Source organism: Triturus cristatus, chromosome 1_1 (genome assembly GCF_964204655.1).
Source record: "Triturus cristatus chromosome 1_1, aTriCri1.1, whole genome shotgun sequence".
Classification (NCBI taxonomy): domain Eukaryota; kingdom Metazoa; phylum Chordata; class Amphibia; order Caudata; family Salamandridae; genus Triturus; species Triturus cristatus.
The window spans coordinates 615,244,439-615,260,331 of record NC_140579.1 but is presented as its reverse complement, the minus strand read 5'-3'; the positions used below and the strand labels follow the sequence as shown (position 1 = coordinate 615,260,331).

Genomic DNA, 15,893 nt, shown 5'->3' with positions numbered 1-15,893 from the left:
GTAGCTGAGTTGAAGGAAGCTCTTAGTGGAGCCAGTCTTGATCTCGGCAAACCACATAGGGTTGTATTCCCATAGTCTATTCTGGGTATCACTAGAGCTTGCACAGCTGATTTGAGGTCGTTGGTGAGGAAGAAGGGTTTTCGTTTTTTAAGAATGTACATAGGAAAGCTTGCTCCTCTGGTGGCTGCGCTGATGTGTTCTTGCATGGTAACAAGTGTTATTCCCAGTGATCGTGTGGAATCTATGATGTGTGGTGTGCAGTTGAAGGCTATTAATTGTATTATCCAGTCTACAATGTTAATGTTGATGTGCCTTTGTAGTGGGGCAATAAAGAGGAATTCAGTTTTGTGCAAGTAGAGCTTGAGGTGGTTTCTGGTCAGCCAGTTGTGGGGTTTTTGCAAAGTTGTGTTGAGTAAACGGATATCATCAGCGGATGATAATTTTAGGTATAGTTGGGTATCATCCAGATACATGTGGTAATGAACATTGGAGAGTTTAAGAATTGCAGTTAAGGGCTCCATGAATAGATTGAAGAGGGTAGGTGATAAGGTGGAGCCCTGAGGGACTCCCAGGGTGACTGGAGTGGTAGTGGACAGTGATTGGTTAGTCTTGAATCTTTGAGTTTGGTTGTCTAAGAACGAGGCGAACCACTTTAGGAAAGCCCCTGATAAACCAATTCTGTGTTCAAGTAAGTCCAGGAGACTGTTAAGTTTGACTGTATCGAAGGCTGAGGATAGGTCTAAGCGGATTAGGAGGCAGGATTAGTTTTGATCTAGTATTCTGAGTGTGTCATTGATAATGTGTGTCTGGGCTGCTTCCATGCTAGAAGTCTGATTGGAACTGGTCAATAAGGTGGAATTGAGCTATGTGGCTGCATAGTTGGGAATGGACGCATTTCTTCAGTAGCTTTGCTAGGGCAGGAATAGTGGATATTGTATGGTAGTTGTCTGGGATTGTGTGATCAGCTGTGGGTGTTTATAGAATGGGGGTTACCTGTCCTGCTTTTAGCCAGTTTGGAAGGCTTCCTTGCCGTAATGAAGCATTCACTATCTTGGCTCAGAGGGGTATTAGGGAAGTTTTGATCTCACGGAAAATGTTGGCTGGAAGAGGGTCTCATAAGTGATTTGATGGTTTAAGTTAAGTGTTAAGATTTTAAGAATTGCATTTTCATCAAAGGTTTTGAAAGTGTTCCAAGACGCTTTCTTTCTGAAGGTGAGTCCGTGTTGGTTAGGGGTTTATACAGTCAGCGGCGTGTAGGGGATATGAGGAGGTATCCTTGTGAGGTGTTCCATTGCTGTTTGGAGGTCATTTTCTATCTTTTTAGATTTTTCAAGGAAGTAGGAGGCAAATATGTTGCAGTTTGGTTGCGGGTCGGGACCTAATGTGGAGGCATTGGGTTGTTGAGTGGATTGATGTTTGATAATTTCGAACAGTTTTCTTGGGTGATTTCTGGCATTGTTTAATTGAACGTTGAAGAAATTCGCTTTTGAGATTCTGATGGGTTTTTTGTAGGTGCTCCTCTGTGATCTCAGGTGCTTAAAGTGTCCTAGGGACGGTGAAGATCTCCATGCACGTTCAACTAGTCTCAGGTGCGCTTCTTTGTTCATTCAGGCTGCCATTGTACTATGGTTTGGAGTCTGTTATGTTTGGTACTTGTTATATTACTTTATTTATGTTATGGTGCTTTAAATGCTGGATTCTACTCTGTGTTCTAGCGTTGCTATGTGATGCATCATAGCTGTGTTCCCAGACTCTCAGTTGTATGCTGGCTGTTATGGGGATACCAACGTTATCTCTGCGCTCTGAATAAAACATCTACTTCTTGGAATATCAATCTTGTGGTGAGATTAATTTGGATTACAACAGAGTCTTTAGAGGACAGTCTTTTCAGCTGAAAAGGCGTACCTGCGTCAAGTATGCTAGTCATGGAGTTGTTGTCATGGAGTTGTTATAATGGATTGTGAGGTCATGGACATCCGTCATGTTCGCTGGCAGAGACAGTACATTGTCGCTGAGGGTTGTCAAATCACTGAGGTTTGTGTCTCAAGTGTTCATTTTCCATTGTTTGGGTTTCTTAAGTTGGGGTTAATGTATCTTCGTTGGTTCAGTGATAAGGAAGGTGATGCAGTGGTGGTCCGTCCAGTCACATGGGACGATCGATACAAGCTTAATGGAGTTTGTCCTAGCAATGAAAAGATCCAGTGTTGCACCCAGGTTGTGCATAGGGCTGACACAGATTTGGTCCAGGTTGGGATCAGATAAGAAGGGCTTTAGGCTATTAACCGAGGGGTCGCTGAGGTTGTTCCAATGAATGGTTGAAGTCTCCGAGGAAGACTTGGGAGCAGTGTTGCCCTACATTGGAAGTGATGATTTCCATGATTTGTTCGCTGAATGAGGAGTTGTCGCCTGGAGGGTGGTAGATCACATGTAGTTTACATAGGTGACTGTTGTTGCTCACAATGTTTTATGCATAGGTATTCGCAAGTGGAAAGGTCAATGGTTTGTAACGGATTCACCATAAAATTATTGCAGTATATACAAGCTACCCCACCCCCGATCTTTTTGGTCTTTTCTGATCTTATAATGCCATTGCCTGGTGGGACTAAGATGTCAAGGATTGGTGTATAGGTGTTATTCAGCCATGTTTCAGTTAGTAGAACTAGGTGAGAATCATGCGTAAGGATGAGATCAGCTATGTCCACTGCGTGTTTCATGGCCGATCTGCAATTTAGGAGCATGCTCTTCAGGTGAGGATTGGTGTCCACTGAGGTGTTTTCTGTGATGGGTACCAGTTTGAGGTTGACCTTATTTACATCTCTAGAGTTTGGTCTCTGCTCTCTGCGTGGATTTGAGGCAATTGCTAGGATGGGATTCAGGCTATTTGGGAGGTCATGGTGTGCAGTCTTGTACATAAGGAGAGAAAATCCTTGTTCCTGGCTGGTCTAAAGGAGGTGTTGGTTGGGGTACGGCGTGGATCAGCATCTTGTGACAATGGGTGGTGTAGTGGACCAGTTGTAAGTGTTTGTTGGTATGTGAGATTGGTAAATGTTGTTATTAGGGTGGATCGGCCTATTACTAACCGGTACTTGTTGTAGACCAGCTCTGTTGTGAAGCTCGTTAGATTCTATAGGTCAGATTTGACTTACTGTAGTTCCTGTGTAATTTCCCAAGTCTGGACTCCATCTCGACATGGTAACATGAGGATGTAGTTTGGGACACGGTGTACAGGGATGTGTGGGTGATCTGAGTTTCGTTATTGGTCAGGTATTTGTCAGGAAAGGTAGGATGGGGAGAGGTATGGGTGGTGGAGCTTGAGGGGCTTGTAATCTGGGCTCAGATATGGGGAAGTGGTGGTGGATGTACTTTTGTCATTGCGTCGTTCTGTGGCCCTTCTAGTAGTGGTGAGAGGGCATGGATTGCTGCGGTGATTCGGGGTTGCCTCTATACTCTAATGTTTGGGAGAGCCATAGCCACTAAATTTCCACAATGGACCACTGAGAGATCTATTGACATTGCTAAACTTTACACTACTGATACATCTCACAAACACAAAACGATTATTTATGTAGATAGACGCGCCATGCTAGGAGCACTGTGTTCAAAAGAGGAGACCAAGTCATCATTAGGCAGAAACGGGAATACAAGTCTGATGCTCCTTTTAAAGCTGACCCACTGAGGGTTGTGACTAGTAAAGGACACATGGGGACTGCTCACCATCCAGGAAAGCCCATCAAGAAATATTATTCCCATTTTAAGCACCTGCCATGACCTTTGCCAAATTCAGATGTCAGGAGTGAGACTTGTTCACCTGAGAAACCAGAGAGCCAAATTACTGTATCAATGTCTCTGTCACCAATGCCAGTCATGGACACTTCTCTGGTATCTCCACAGCATCACATGACCAGATCTGGGTGATCGATTTGAGCACCAAAATGAACGATTGAAGAGTTGTGAAGTAAATATGTATTACTGGCACATTTTTTTTAACAAAGGGAGAGATGTGGTGTTTTGTTAGTTAGAGATAATGGGATCCTTTTGGTTCTTAATGGACTCTGTAGTACAGTAGCGTAAGTGTGTGGGTGAAACAATTCATGATGTAGAATGTTCAGTTAGCTGTTATACGCTGAGGAATAAAGAGGTGTAATACAAAGCTGCGTGTGTTGCATGATCAATTCCATGTACCCGGGATGGGGAGGATGCTACGGGGGCTATTTCTGGGCACATCCTCAGTATATCAGTTGATTGGCAATGTGGCTAATGGTGATTGTATGAAAAGGTCAGTTGTAGCAAATAGTCCACGTCAAAGGTTAACTCGCAAGACAGCTAATATCCAGGTACTGGTTAGAGAGTTGAAGGGAGTAGGAATCCTATTCGACATTCCAGTCTCTTTAATTTGTTGAGACAATTTGGTGCCCATTGGCTTCAACATGTAGTTCTCCCTAAGTTGGAAATCTCATCCACTCCTCATTGTCCCCAGGTTGAGTTGATGCAAGTCCTGGGTATTGCACACATAAACAATTAGGAAATCCTCTGCTTGGGTCTCACAAAGAAACTTAGTAGCCTGTTAATGCTTCAAGACTAGGTCACCACAATGTTAAACAATTTGTGATAGAGTGACCACATTAAACATGCCTAGAAAAAGTTGCAGCATCTCCCTGGTTGCACCTTACTAGCCTACTAAGGAAGAACATCAAGATAGCTGCTGGAAATATTTCTCACCATCAGCTAAATAGAATCCTGTGCTCAATGGTTGAATCTGATCACCCAAAGGCTCCTTGAGTGAATGAAAAACTGAGGCAGGGCTCTGGGAGTTCAGGGCTACAGGCTGTGGATTGCCACGTCTGAGAGCAGGAGCAGGATACGTTGGTTTCAGCAAAGGTCTAGTGCACCTACAACTGGACTCTATACAAACAATGAAGAACATCTGACTGGGGCACACCCTTCACCAAATCAACTCTTAACTTCCCTCTTCACATTATGTTTTTTTTGATGAGCTGGACCAAGATACATTTCTACAAAGCTCTGAACAATGAACTGTTATGGTGCACTCACAACTGGACTCAGTCCAATAGTTGAACAATGTCATACTGGGCCACATCCTTCACTAAATCGACTTTTAACATCTCCCTCCACATTATGTGTTTTTTGGCATAAACTCAGCCCTCTAAGTCACCGAAATGCAATGTGCTCTACGAACATGCATAATAAATAAAGAAGCATAGTGTTTGAAATTGAATTATTTTTTGGGGAGTGACTACCAACTTCAAGGAACAATCACAATCATTGTCAGGGTTAATCCTCAAAGTTACTAAATTAATCTGAAATTGACCCCCTAGTAGCTATGGCACAGAGCAGACAGACTTAAATTAGGGCAATGTGTAAAGTATTTATGCAATACAAACAATAATAAAGTTGAAATGCAAAATAACAAAACAATTGTGAAATGTAATAATTATAAAAACGTGTGTAAACACAGTAAAAAAGGGGTTAAACAGTAGAGAGGACTGGGAGAAAATCATCTCCATGTAAAAGCTTTAACATTATACAGAAAATAGAGAGGGGATCCCCCTTTTCTCCCTATATTCTGTTAGCAATTACCAAGATAGGCCACTTAAATGTAGCATCTGCAGGTATAGACCAATGGATGGTCGATTTCGGGCATAATAACAATTGATACAAAGAATGCCACCACTATAAAATACATAGTTTGGTTGCGATTGCATAATATGTAGGTTGATACGACAGAAGTAATGTGATAAACATGGCGCGCTGGGATAGGTTTTGCCAACTATGATATAGCGCTAGATGAAACCGCATACAACAACCCAAATAAAGTACCATGACTATAATGAGTATTCATATTCCTCCTAGTTGGTGTTAAATTACTAAAGAAGGTCCGATAGGGAAGTTAGTATGAAATAGGTTTACTTTCTATAACACTACAAGATGGCCGCCAGACATGCGCATCGTAGGAAGAATGCATGCTGGGTAGACAATGCAAACCGCCTTTTTCGCGCGCAAGCGATGTTTAAAAGTAAGTCCTGAAAGTATGGACTTTTGGAGCAGCTATTGAAGAGAAATCTTGGTCAAGACAAGGTAAGAGTTAGTTAGATCATGGGTCTGGGCGTATATTATGCGTTTAATTAGACCACTGGGGTAAACAGGGAAATAGAATATAACGCTAGGTTTAAAACTTCCCCTCCCAACCTTGCTAAGTTTACGAATGGGGAAAGGGTTTCCTCTAAAAAAAGATTATACTATCAATTGTACGAGAACCAGTATGTCCCGCTTTTTTGCATATAACGGGTAAAAGCAGGCCCAAAAGCGTGAAGGAAAACCGAGCACCCAGAATATATAAAAAAACGGGAACTAGCATGCCCCGTTCCTGTATATAACAGGACAAAGAGGGCTGGGAATATGCAAAGACAATAGATCCCCGAAATAAAATTTAACAAGCATTTGCAATGCAATAGGTCTCGCATTTATAAGAGTTTGAGCTATTGGCATTGTAAAATTACAATGCCTTTTATTTATGTTTTTGTTTTAAAACAAATAAAAGGCATTGTCATTTACAATGTCAGTAGCATAAACTTGCATAAAAGCAGTGTGAGGCGTGCAGCAGTGTGGTGTGCAGCAGTGTTTCGTGTAGCAGTGTGAGGCGTGCAGCACTGTGTGGCGTGCAGCGGCGTGCAGCAGTGTGCGGCGTGCAGCATGCACCAGTGAGTAATGCAGCAGTGTGTGGCGTGCAGCAGTGTTTCGTGTAGCAGTGTGTGGCGTGCATCAATGTGTGGCGTGCAGCAGTGTGTGGCGTGCAGCAGTGTGTGGCGTGCAGCAGTGTGTGGCGTGCAGCGGTGTGCGGCGTGCAGCGGTGTGCAGCGGCGTGCGGCGTGCAGCTGTGTTTCGTGCAGCTGTGTAGCAGTGTGTGGCGTGCAGCAGTGTGTGGCGTGCAGCAGTGTGTGGCGTGCAGCAGTGTGTGGCGTGCAGCAGTGTGGGGCGTGCAGCAGTGTGGGGCGTGCAGCAGTGAGTAATGCAGCAGTGTGCGGCGTGCAGCAGTGTGCGGCGTGCAGCAGTGTGCGGCGTGCAGCAGTGTGCGTTTAATTTAAGTGTGAATTTAAGCTAATGATTTTTGGTTTTTTAAAGCGCAATATTTGGGCCAAACGCAATACAGATGTTTATATGAGCACGAGTCACGTTACAGAGGGATAAAAGAAATATTATGTGGTTACTGTAGCATGCCTAATATTAATGCCAGCTAACTCCACCTCAATAAATGGGAAGTTTGCCTACAACCCTAGCATATGATGTATTCCAGGAAGTACAGTACAGCTTTCAGTGGTCTGATGCTCTTGAATGACCTAGCAGGGTAGCGTCGGGGACTAGCATGTGTATTACTGTAGGACAGGTGCTGCTAATGTGACAACAGTAGGGAGCATCAGAAAACGTGAGGGGGCCCCGTGGAAGGTATGCTTAAGGGGCTCCTTGCACTCATTAGTACATGTTTCACTAGAATGCTGTGTGTGCAAGTAGCAAAAAGTCAATTTGCTATATGGATAGTGCTGTTTTGCTTGTGATTTCCCTATATATGCATTAATGTAATTTTTAAAAATTCAATTGTGAATTTAAGCTAACGATTTTTGGTGTTTTAAAGCGCAAGATTGGGCCCAAACGCAATGCAGCTGTTTATATGAGCACGAGTTACGTTACAGAGGGATAAAAGAAATATTTTGTTATTAGGCAGATAGTGATTAAGTAATGTGCTTATACCCACAAGAAGTATTTCCGAGCCAAGACTCGAACTTTGCTCCCAGGGACAAAGTCTGCAGATGTTTCCCTTAAGCTACATTTTCACTGCCTATTGCCAGGGCCGGCTTTGGGGCAGTGCGACTGGTGCTGCTGCACTGGGCGCTGACATGTGGAGGGTGTGTGCTGTGTTTAGCAATAACTTCTGATTGAAGCGATGAGGGGTACTTTTGCCGGGTGTCAATGAGTAAATCCGAGAAGGAGTTTGGTGGGGGCGCCAAAAATAATTGTTGCACCGGGCACCACCAGTGCTAAAGCCGGCCCTACCTATTGCTAATAGTAAAATACAGCAGCATCCTAAATTTGTACCTATATCAGAGCATGTCACAACCTCAGCATATTATTAATGGTGCAATACAGCAACCTCCCAAAATAAGTAATAACATTTTGAGTGATTAAGGCTAACTCCCATGCACTTTAAATAAATATAACAGACAGTTCCGTTCCTGCTTTTTATGGTGAGTTCATGTTTACTATGCGAGCAAAATAGTGAGTAAAGCATTCTGCACTTGCATTTTTACATGTAAATGTTTGTGTAAGCAAAATGTAAAAAGAAAGCTAGCAAAGGCATTGAATTAACTTTGGACTTTGTTTTATAAAAAATAAAGGATAAAAAAAACAGTGTGCCACTAAGTCTGGAGTGGCCTAACAGCTTTAAATTGTTTAGGAATCTGCTGTGAAAGGAAACAGCAATCCTACAATAAACTGAAAGTTAGCCTCCTAATTAAGATAGTTATCAGTGTTGCCGTGGCAGCCTTTCAGCTGGATGTGTTTGAAAAGCGTTCACACCTTGGTATCGGAAGAAGACCGAATGATGCGCCAAGAAGTCTGGAGTGGTGTGAAATGTTTGTAGATGTGTAGTCTGCAGTGGTACAATAAAGAGAAACGAAAGGTGGGAAGTTTCCAACTGAGACCAGAATGTTGTTTTAGAGTTCCCTTTCCGTTCCCGCTCTATGGTTCAGCAGATTTGCGCATACTGGGAACCAGTGCTGCAGTCGTTTATCTTACGACTAACTTTGGGCTATGTGCTTTATCTTAAATGCAGTAACACGTGGGTTCAAGTGAATGCCCAGAACACACAAGCTCTTCTCAGCAGTGTACAGATTGACACAACTGCTGCAAATGTAAGCCCTAAAAATGTGTTTCCATACCACATATATCCCTAGTCATTTCTTTAAAATTGTATTCTGAAAGTTTGCAGTAAGAGCTTGAGGCTTTGCACAAACCTTGTTCTGTTTACAATTCAGACTAGTAGCTCGGCACTAGATGGATTTTGCAACTTCTAGTGAACCTGCACTCGCGGGACTAAATGAAGATGTAACATTTGCACGTTTGCTACAGAATGTAGAAAATCCTATTAAACACGTTCAGAATGTAGTATTTTATACATCTATATAGTCACTCCTGAGGATGAACCATTGATAATTATGAATATTTGCACACGACGCAGTCCATTCCTATGATACGTTCATTTTTTAGATAACGAATGCCACTCTGCGTTCGTTTTTAGCCAAGAGAGGCTAGTAAGAATTGCTGAAGTGGAATTGTGCAACGTATTGTACTTGCCAGCAGGGTGGCTCATTGAGCTTAAAGCTTGCCATTAACTTCCGCTGAGATATGGGTTCACACGGTCGATTTCCAGCAGGGTCAATTGAACCTTCCATTTTTCTGTTGTCCTTAAACTGTGCAATAGGAACAACTAATTTTAAAGCGCCTAGAAATTGTATTATTGCAGTATAAAGTACAATTAATAAACACATTATTAGTGTTGTAAACTGTTAGGCATATTCACCACGCAATCTATGGTTTTCTGCTGTGCTGTCTTATTCCTGCAGCAACAGTTTTAAATTAGTGCCTGTATATGGTGGTCTCTTTAGGTAGACATCTCAGCTGACGGTGATTTGCTTAAAAAACATTGGCACTAAGGAGAAGGAGTCAGAGTACGTTCCCATGCACTTCAGCACCGGAGAGCAAGAGTGGGGCCAATGGGTGGACGTGAAAATATAGAGTGTGGGAGAGGCCGTGCGGCCCGCGAAAGTGAAAGCAAACAAGTGCTTTCAGGCCTCCAAATGGTGCGCGCGCCCGGCCGACGTACATGCACTGTATTTGGAGGCCTGAAAAGCCACTGTTTGCACTTCCAAAACTCGCTTACTATAAGTCTCGCCAGAGCAGCGCTAAAGCGCTGTCTCAGACGAGACCTAAAAACGGGTGATAGAATTCAGGTAAATCTTACAATACTAAAATAAAGGAGTCTAAAATCCGGTAAAAATACGTAGGAATTCTAAGTTATGTATATGGCTTAAGATTTTCCATTACACTCCATAGGAAACGCTAACAACCGACTGAATCTGGCGGTTTGAGACACCATAAAACAAGGACAAATATATTGCATGGTGGTGGATGGTGTTAAATGGGGAGCGAATTCTCCAATTAAAGATACCGATTGCCGGTGGATGTGTTAAAATACTCCATGGGGCAAGGTAAGATGTGTTTATACTGAAATGAGAGATGTAAAGATCGAAATTGTCATACCATGGAAAGATATACTAACAGCGGGTCTGTTTTTTACACATTTCGTTAAAGATTCCCGCACCTTAGATCCATGAACCAAGAAGCCATTGGGCAGACTAGGTATTGGAGTGACTGCACTACCCGCTTTGAAAAATAGAGTGGTGCTATCAATCAAAGGAATAAGACAACATTTTTAAAGAGGTAATCTTGGGATAAAGGGCAGGAGGAAAATAATGCAAGATGGATGTCTTTCTTATAAAATAAAAAAACAAGGAGTTAGTAAGGGTAACGTCCCCTTGTCTCTTTCTCTTTTTATGCTATGTAGCACTGGACAAATACAATTGGGTAAGAATATATACCCATGATTTTAAGCACTGGCAGATTTTACAAACGTGGCCAGTAGCACACCTTTGACAACACGTGATAAAGCTGTTCCTAGCTACGGTGAGCATCTAGTGTGTATGCGTTTATATGATGTGAAAGTAAAGTGCATTGGGTTTTAAGCGAGTATTATCCCGAATTTGGTCCCATTTTGGTCTTTCTGGGTAAAAACAAAATTGAGATGTAGTGCATTGTTGTGATGGAGTATCAAATGTTGTAGAGGCTTTTGAAATGATGCATACGAGGAGGGGATAAAAAGTACATTGTGCATGCCACAAGATATACCAATGTGGGAAACTGTATTTTTGAAGCTTTAATGAGTATTACTAGCTATAATAATTCAAAAGTAAAGGTAAAATTGTGAACTACTATAACGGTATAGGGGGGAAAAAGCTTTTAGTTTAAAACATATCTTTTCTCCTTGTTTATGCAGATAATCAACAATATGCAAGAACAAATCCCATATTGAGTCTTGAAGAAGGTGGTTTTTGTATTGATTTTGTAATACCACAGAAACGCGTCGACGCTAGTTTGTTGTTGATAATCCACTTACCGGAATCACGTGGATAAGATTAAGAATCTAATCAGTCTTTCTGTGTGCAAAAACTGTGTTGAATCAAGTATAGCAACAGTGAAATTCATTGTGCTTTCTGGGTTTCTATTTTAAGATGTTTTCCGTATGCTCTGGATATACTGCATTATTAATATAAACATACTATAGTTATATTGTATGTATTAACTGAATGTATTTTTAAATTGGTGCATTTTCACAATCTTTCCTGAGTTTCAGAAAGATTGTTTTTATTATATTTTATGTGAAATAAAATAATTGTAAACGCTACATCTGATTTTGGGTTTATTGGTTAAGACCTTTATTTTGCTTAAAGTCCTGAGGGTGAGGAACAGTTGGGAGTGAAAGTTGTGTATGAATGATATCATGTTGATGGTATGATTTCAAAAGGAAACTAGATTTTTCTTACTGATAAATATAAAAACACCAAAATAAAAAAAGACCAATAAGAGAAACCAGAGATACGATTTTTTAAATTTTAAGTATTAATACCACCAAGAAGCATAAAGTGTCAACAATAGTCAATAGTTGCAGTAGACTGGGACCTCTGCACAATTTGACGTTAATCGCGATGGAGAGTCAGTCGGCTACAACAGCCAGGTTTTCCCTGGTCAAAGAATCTTTACCTTCTGACTTGTCTTTTAAATCTCAATCCATCACAGGAGAACACTTCTAAAGCTACTCAGGGGAGACACTTAGAAACCCACACAGTGTCAAGCAAAGGCCAAACAGCAGGATCCAATCAGTTAGGCAGTGCCAAAGAATGCCTCTTGTAGCTTGTTCTAGCTTGTTCTATCCCTTTAGCTTGAAGAGGAGCTCAGTCTTATGATCTTTGGAGTCTATTTCTTTGTTCTGAATACAAAAGAAAGGAGGGCCAGTTTTTCAGGGCCCTTCTCGGGTCTCATTTAGCAGGTCCAGTCCTCTTCTGTTCTTCCTCAGGTCCAGGAGCCTTCTGAAGTGGGGTCCTGGAGATGCCACATTTATGCCTTGAATAAGCTAGTGGGTGGGACTGACTTTTGGGCATATCCTAACCACTGCAGTAAAAGTTCACGGTGCCAACCTTTCCCACTTGGAGTATTTTCAAAATGGCAAAAGTCTTCGGCCATGCTATGGTTGGGCTCTAAGGGTTGGGCAGGTGTATGGGGAGTACACTATGGTAATCATAGTGTCCTCTTGCATCTCACACTAACATTCTGTTTGGTGGCAGCCACAGTATGCGTAATAAAGTCATATACAGAAGTCTGGTAGAACAAAATAGGACTTTCCAGCAACCAGACAGTAAACACACAGGACTTTTTTGGCATCCGGTTTTCACTCTGAAGTTTTTCCCCATTGTTAAATGTAAAACCTCAGCAGACCTGTCAAGCAGTATTTGACACTGTAATGTCAAAAGAGGTCCACTCTGATGTAGTCTGCGTGGCTGCGGTTCAAAGGATGAGCTCTGTCCAGTTGTCAGCTAGCATCTGTCTGGGACACGGGAGGCCTCTTTAAAGTGTGCTGCAAGCGTTAACACAAACAGGGTTGTCAGGCTACCTATGGGTGACGCAATAATGAAATGAAGGAGAAAAACAAAGTTCTGATATTTGGTAAACAACCTTCTTTCTGGCCTCATCCCCGATGGCCTCTTGAACTTGGACAGCCTCCTGCACCATCCTTGCTTACAAGGAAAATGGCCGGGGCATTAGTTTGATCATAACTTGTCATTTGTTTCTTAGGTCTCTACAGCCTATGACATTGTGTCTGTCTATGTTCAGACATTGTTTGTGATGATATTCAGTAGTGCATCAGTGGCAGGGTATGTTTAGAAACACAAATGAGAGAGGCTGCAGTACGGTATCAGACGTTGATGATGATCAGAAATATTTCAGCTTTAACAATTGTTGCAATTTATCAAAGGACAAAAAAGTATTATTACTGTATATATCTTTCAAATAAAAAATCCTAACTCTAACCCAGGAATTCCCAAATTTTGAGGTTCTATTTAATTTAAGTCTAGGATTGTACCATAATGTAAGTGCCATAGGGCATTAAAAAATTGAATGAAGATCATGTAATAATTTTGTTGATTTCACAATTGCGGATTTCTGAAGCAAACTCATTGAATTAGACATACTGACTAATGCAGGCAATGGAAACGGGGCAACACATTTTGTTCAATAGTAAGCCAAGTAGGAGTATTGTTAGGTGTTGTGGATTAAAACCATAACGTACTTTGCTTTAAAATGAATGCTTAATGATAGTTTTAATAAATCAGGTAAACCTAAACCACCATTATTCTTAACTAACTTCAATTTCTTATAGCTTATACGGGTAGGTTTGTTCCAAATAAATCTGGTAAGTATGATGTCCACATGTTTATAGAATTTAAGAGGAAGATGTGTAGGCATCATAGAGAGAAGTAAAAGATTTTCGGAGCAATAACCATTTTAATAGAATCAATCTTCCCCCACCAGGTGAATTGAAGTGCAGACGATTTTTTTAAATTTGGCTTTGATATAGTCAATAAAAGCATTCACAATTTAATGAAATCGATTGTTTTCTGTTATGTGAAAATAATATACCCAGGTATTTGATTGTATCCTTGACCCAAATGATATCTTTGTTTGGAACCATAAAAGGCAAACAGTGAACATTTAAAGGAGAAAAAAACAGTTGTTTTAGTATTTAGCGAATATCCTGACAATTGAGAATAGGGTGCAGATCCTGTAAAACCCGGGTACAAATGGTCGTAAGGAGCGTTTTCTCTGTCCGACTCGTACCCCCAGAGCGTGGGTACGGGCCGTACCACCATTGTGGCTGTGACGTAGGGGTACGCGTGGTACGGCCCATACCCACGCTCTGGGGGGCGTGGGTACGGTCCGAATGCCAGAATGTACCCACAGATGTCAGCACACAAAGTCACAACTGTGTAGCATCTGAACCACACACAGGTGCCAAAAATGTACAAGCAGGATACATGATTGTCAAAAACTGACACAGGCTATGAAGCACGAACATTAAGCACTGGCCAACATCACGGGGGCACTGCACGATGACTTTCTGTACTGCGAATCATCACACACAAGTCAGAACTGGCAATGAAACATCAGGGTTGAACATGTACGCCCCTCCCGCACACACCCACCCATACCAGAGTCAATGTGACTGATACCGATCAAGAAGTGACACCTCTTATTCAGGGTTACAATAACTGTGCTTGAAAACTAGCTTCATTAACACCACATCACCTTGTAGGGCTGCCAAAACATATTGCTCACAAACAAACATCAACAGATTGTTGTGAATAGCCACACAGGCACTGGCCAGTGTGAGTATGCACAAGCAAACTGGTGTATCCCTGTCCAGTGGACAAATGTATCACACGTGAAAAATACTACCTAGGGCAGGGAACAATGCCACAGAGGCAGAGCCATGCTGAACCCACAGTGAATGTGCACAGTGTTGGATGACACACATGAGTAGGAGGGCAGGCTGTGTCAGGGGACTGTAGTGGGCACACTGCTCCATGGTCCTGGAATGAGCTGACTGTAACAGGAGCAACTGTCCCGGCACTATGCATATCTCCCACTCATGCACATCATGTCTGAGGCCACAACATTGGTAATGAATGCTGCAAGTCTGTTCATTTGAACCCTCACACTCCTATGTTGAGACTCCGCATCAGTGCCAACAATTATGCACCCCCAAATGACTGGACAGGGCACAGGCAGACCACCCCCACACATGATGCTGAAAGCAGTGTGCACCTTGATAAACTGGCAGCCTAGATGACCATGTGCAATAGTGATAACACACAGACCAGGTAACACATGTCAAGGAGGGGAAGGGAGGAAGAACAGCACAGGTTGACTTGGGGGAACAGGATATGCACTGCACATATATAGCCTGGCAGTGTATCCAGGCGACTGAGCAGCTACAAAAGCTGGCGACACACAACAAACACACATGTACCTACCCCCTTCCTGCTGCTGTAACTCCTGTATCCGCCTATCCAGGTCAGGGAAGACCACCGCCAGGACACGCTTCATCTGGTGGGTCAGGCGCCGGCGCCCGCCATGCTTGCGGGGAGCCTCCTCCTTCAGCATGACCCAGGCGATCCTCCGGGTCCAGCACCGGATGTCCTGCCATCTCTTCCTCACTTGTGGCAGGCGCCGACTGCGACCCTCCACCGATTGCACGGCCTTGACGGCTTCCTTCCAGATCTTCCTCTTGTGGTAGGCGGTTACCTGTGTGGATGACAAGTGGGACAACATCACTACACCTGCACCATGTCACAGAGACACACATTTGAACATCTTTGATTTGTTAAACAGGGCATAATATGCTGGCAAGTAATAGCACCTTAGTCATAGGGACTTTTTCCACTGGGGACACACCAATGCACTACATGGCATAGTAAGTACACAGTTGGCATGAGGGGTGCTAAACAATCCCTGATCATGGCACACACTGTGCATCCCAAGCAACACAAGGCTGATGGACAGCACCACAAAGCAGTCACATGCCCCAGGCCACTGACGAAACCTCAGCAGAGTACACAGGCACACATCAATCACCTGCCATTGGCAACAGCGGATGCAAACCTCACTGCACATGTGCCACTTGCCAGGGGGGGTCACAGGTGTGGGGT

At 42.7% G+C, this 15,893-nt stretch overlaps 1 long non-coding RNA gene across 2 annotated transcripts in view; it reads left to right on the top strand.

Moving 5' to 3' along the window:
• LOC146870719 (uncharacterized) overlaps positions 1–11,403 on the top strand; it is an 86,498-nt gene extending 75,095 nt beyond the window's left edge. The window contains exons 3-4 of one of the 2 annotated variants that reach the window (XR_014959443.1): positions 10,637–10,755; positions 11,126–11,403. This is a non-coding gene — a long non-coding RNA (uncharacterized LOC146870719). The remainder of the gene's footprint in view (positions 1–10,636; positions 10,756–11,125) is intronic. The other variant, XR_014959444.1, reaches the window with a different exon arrangement.
• The last annotated feature ends 4,490 nt before the right edge of the window (positions 11,404–15,893 follow it).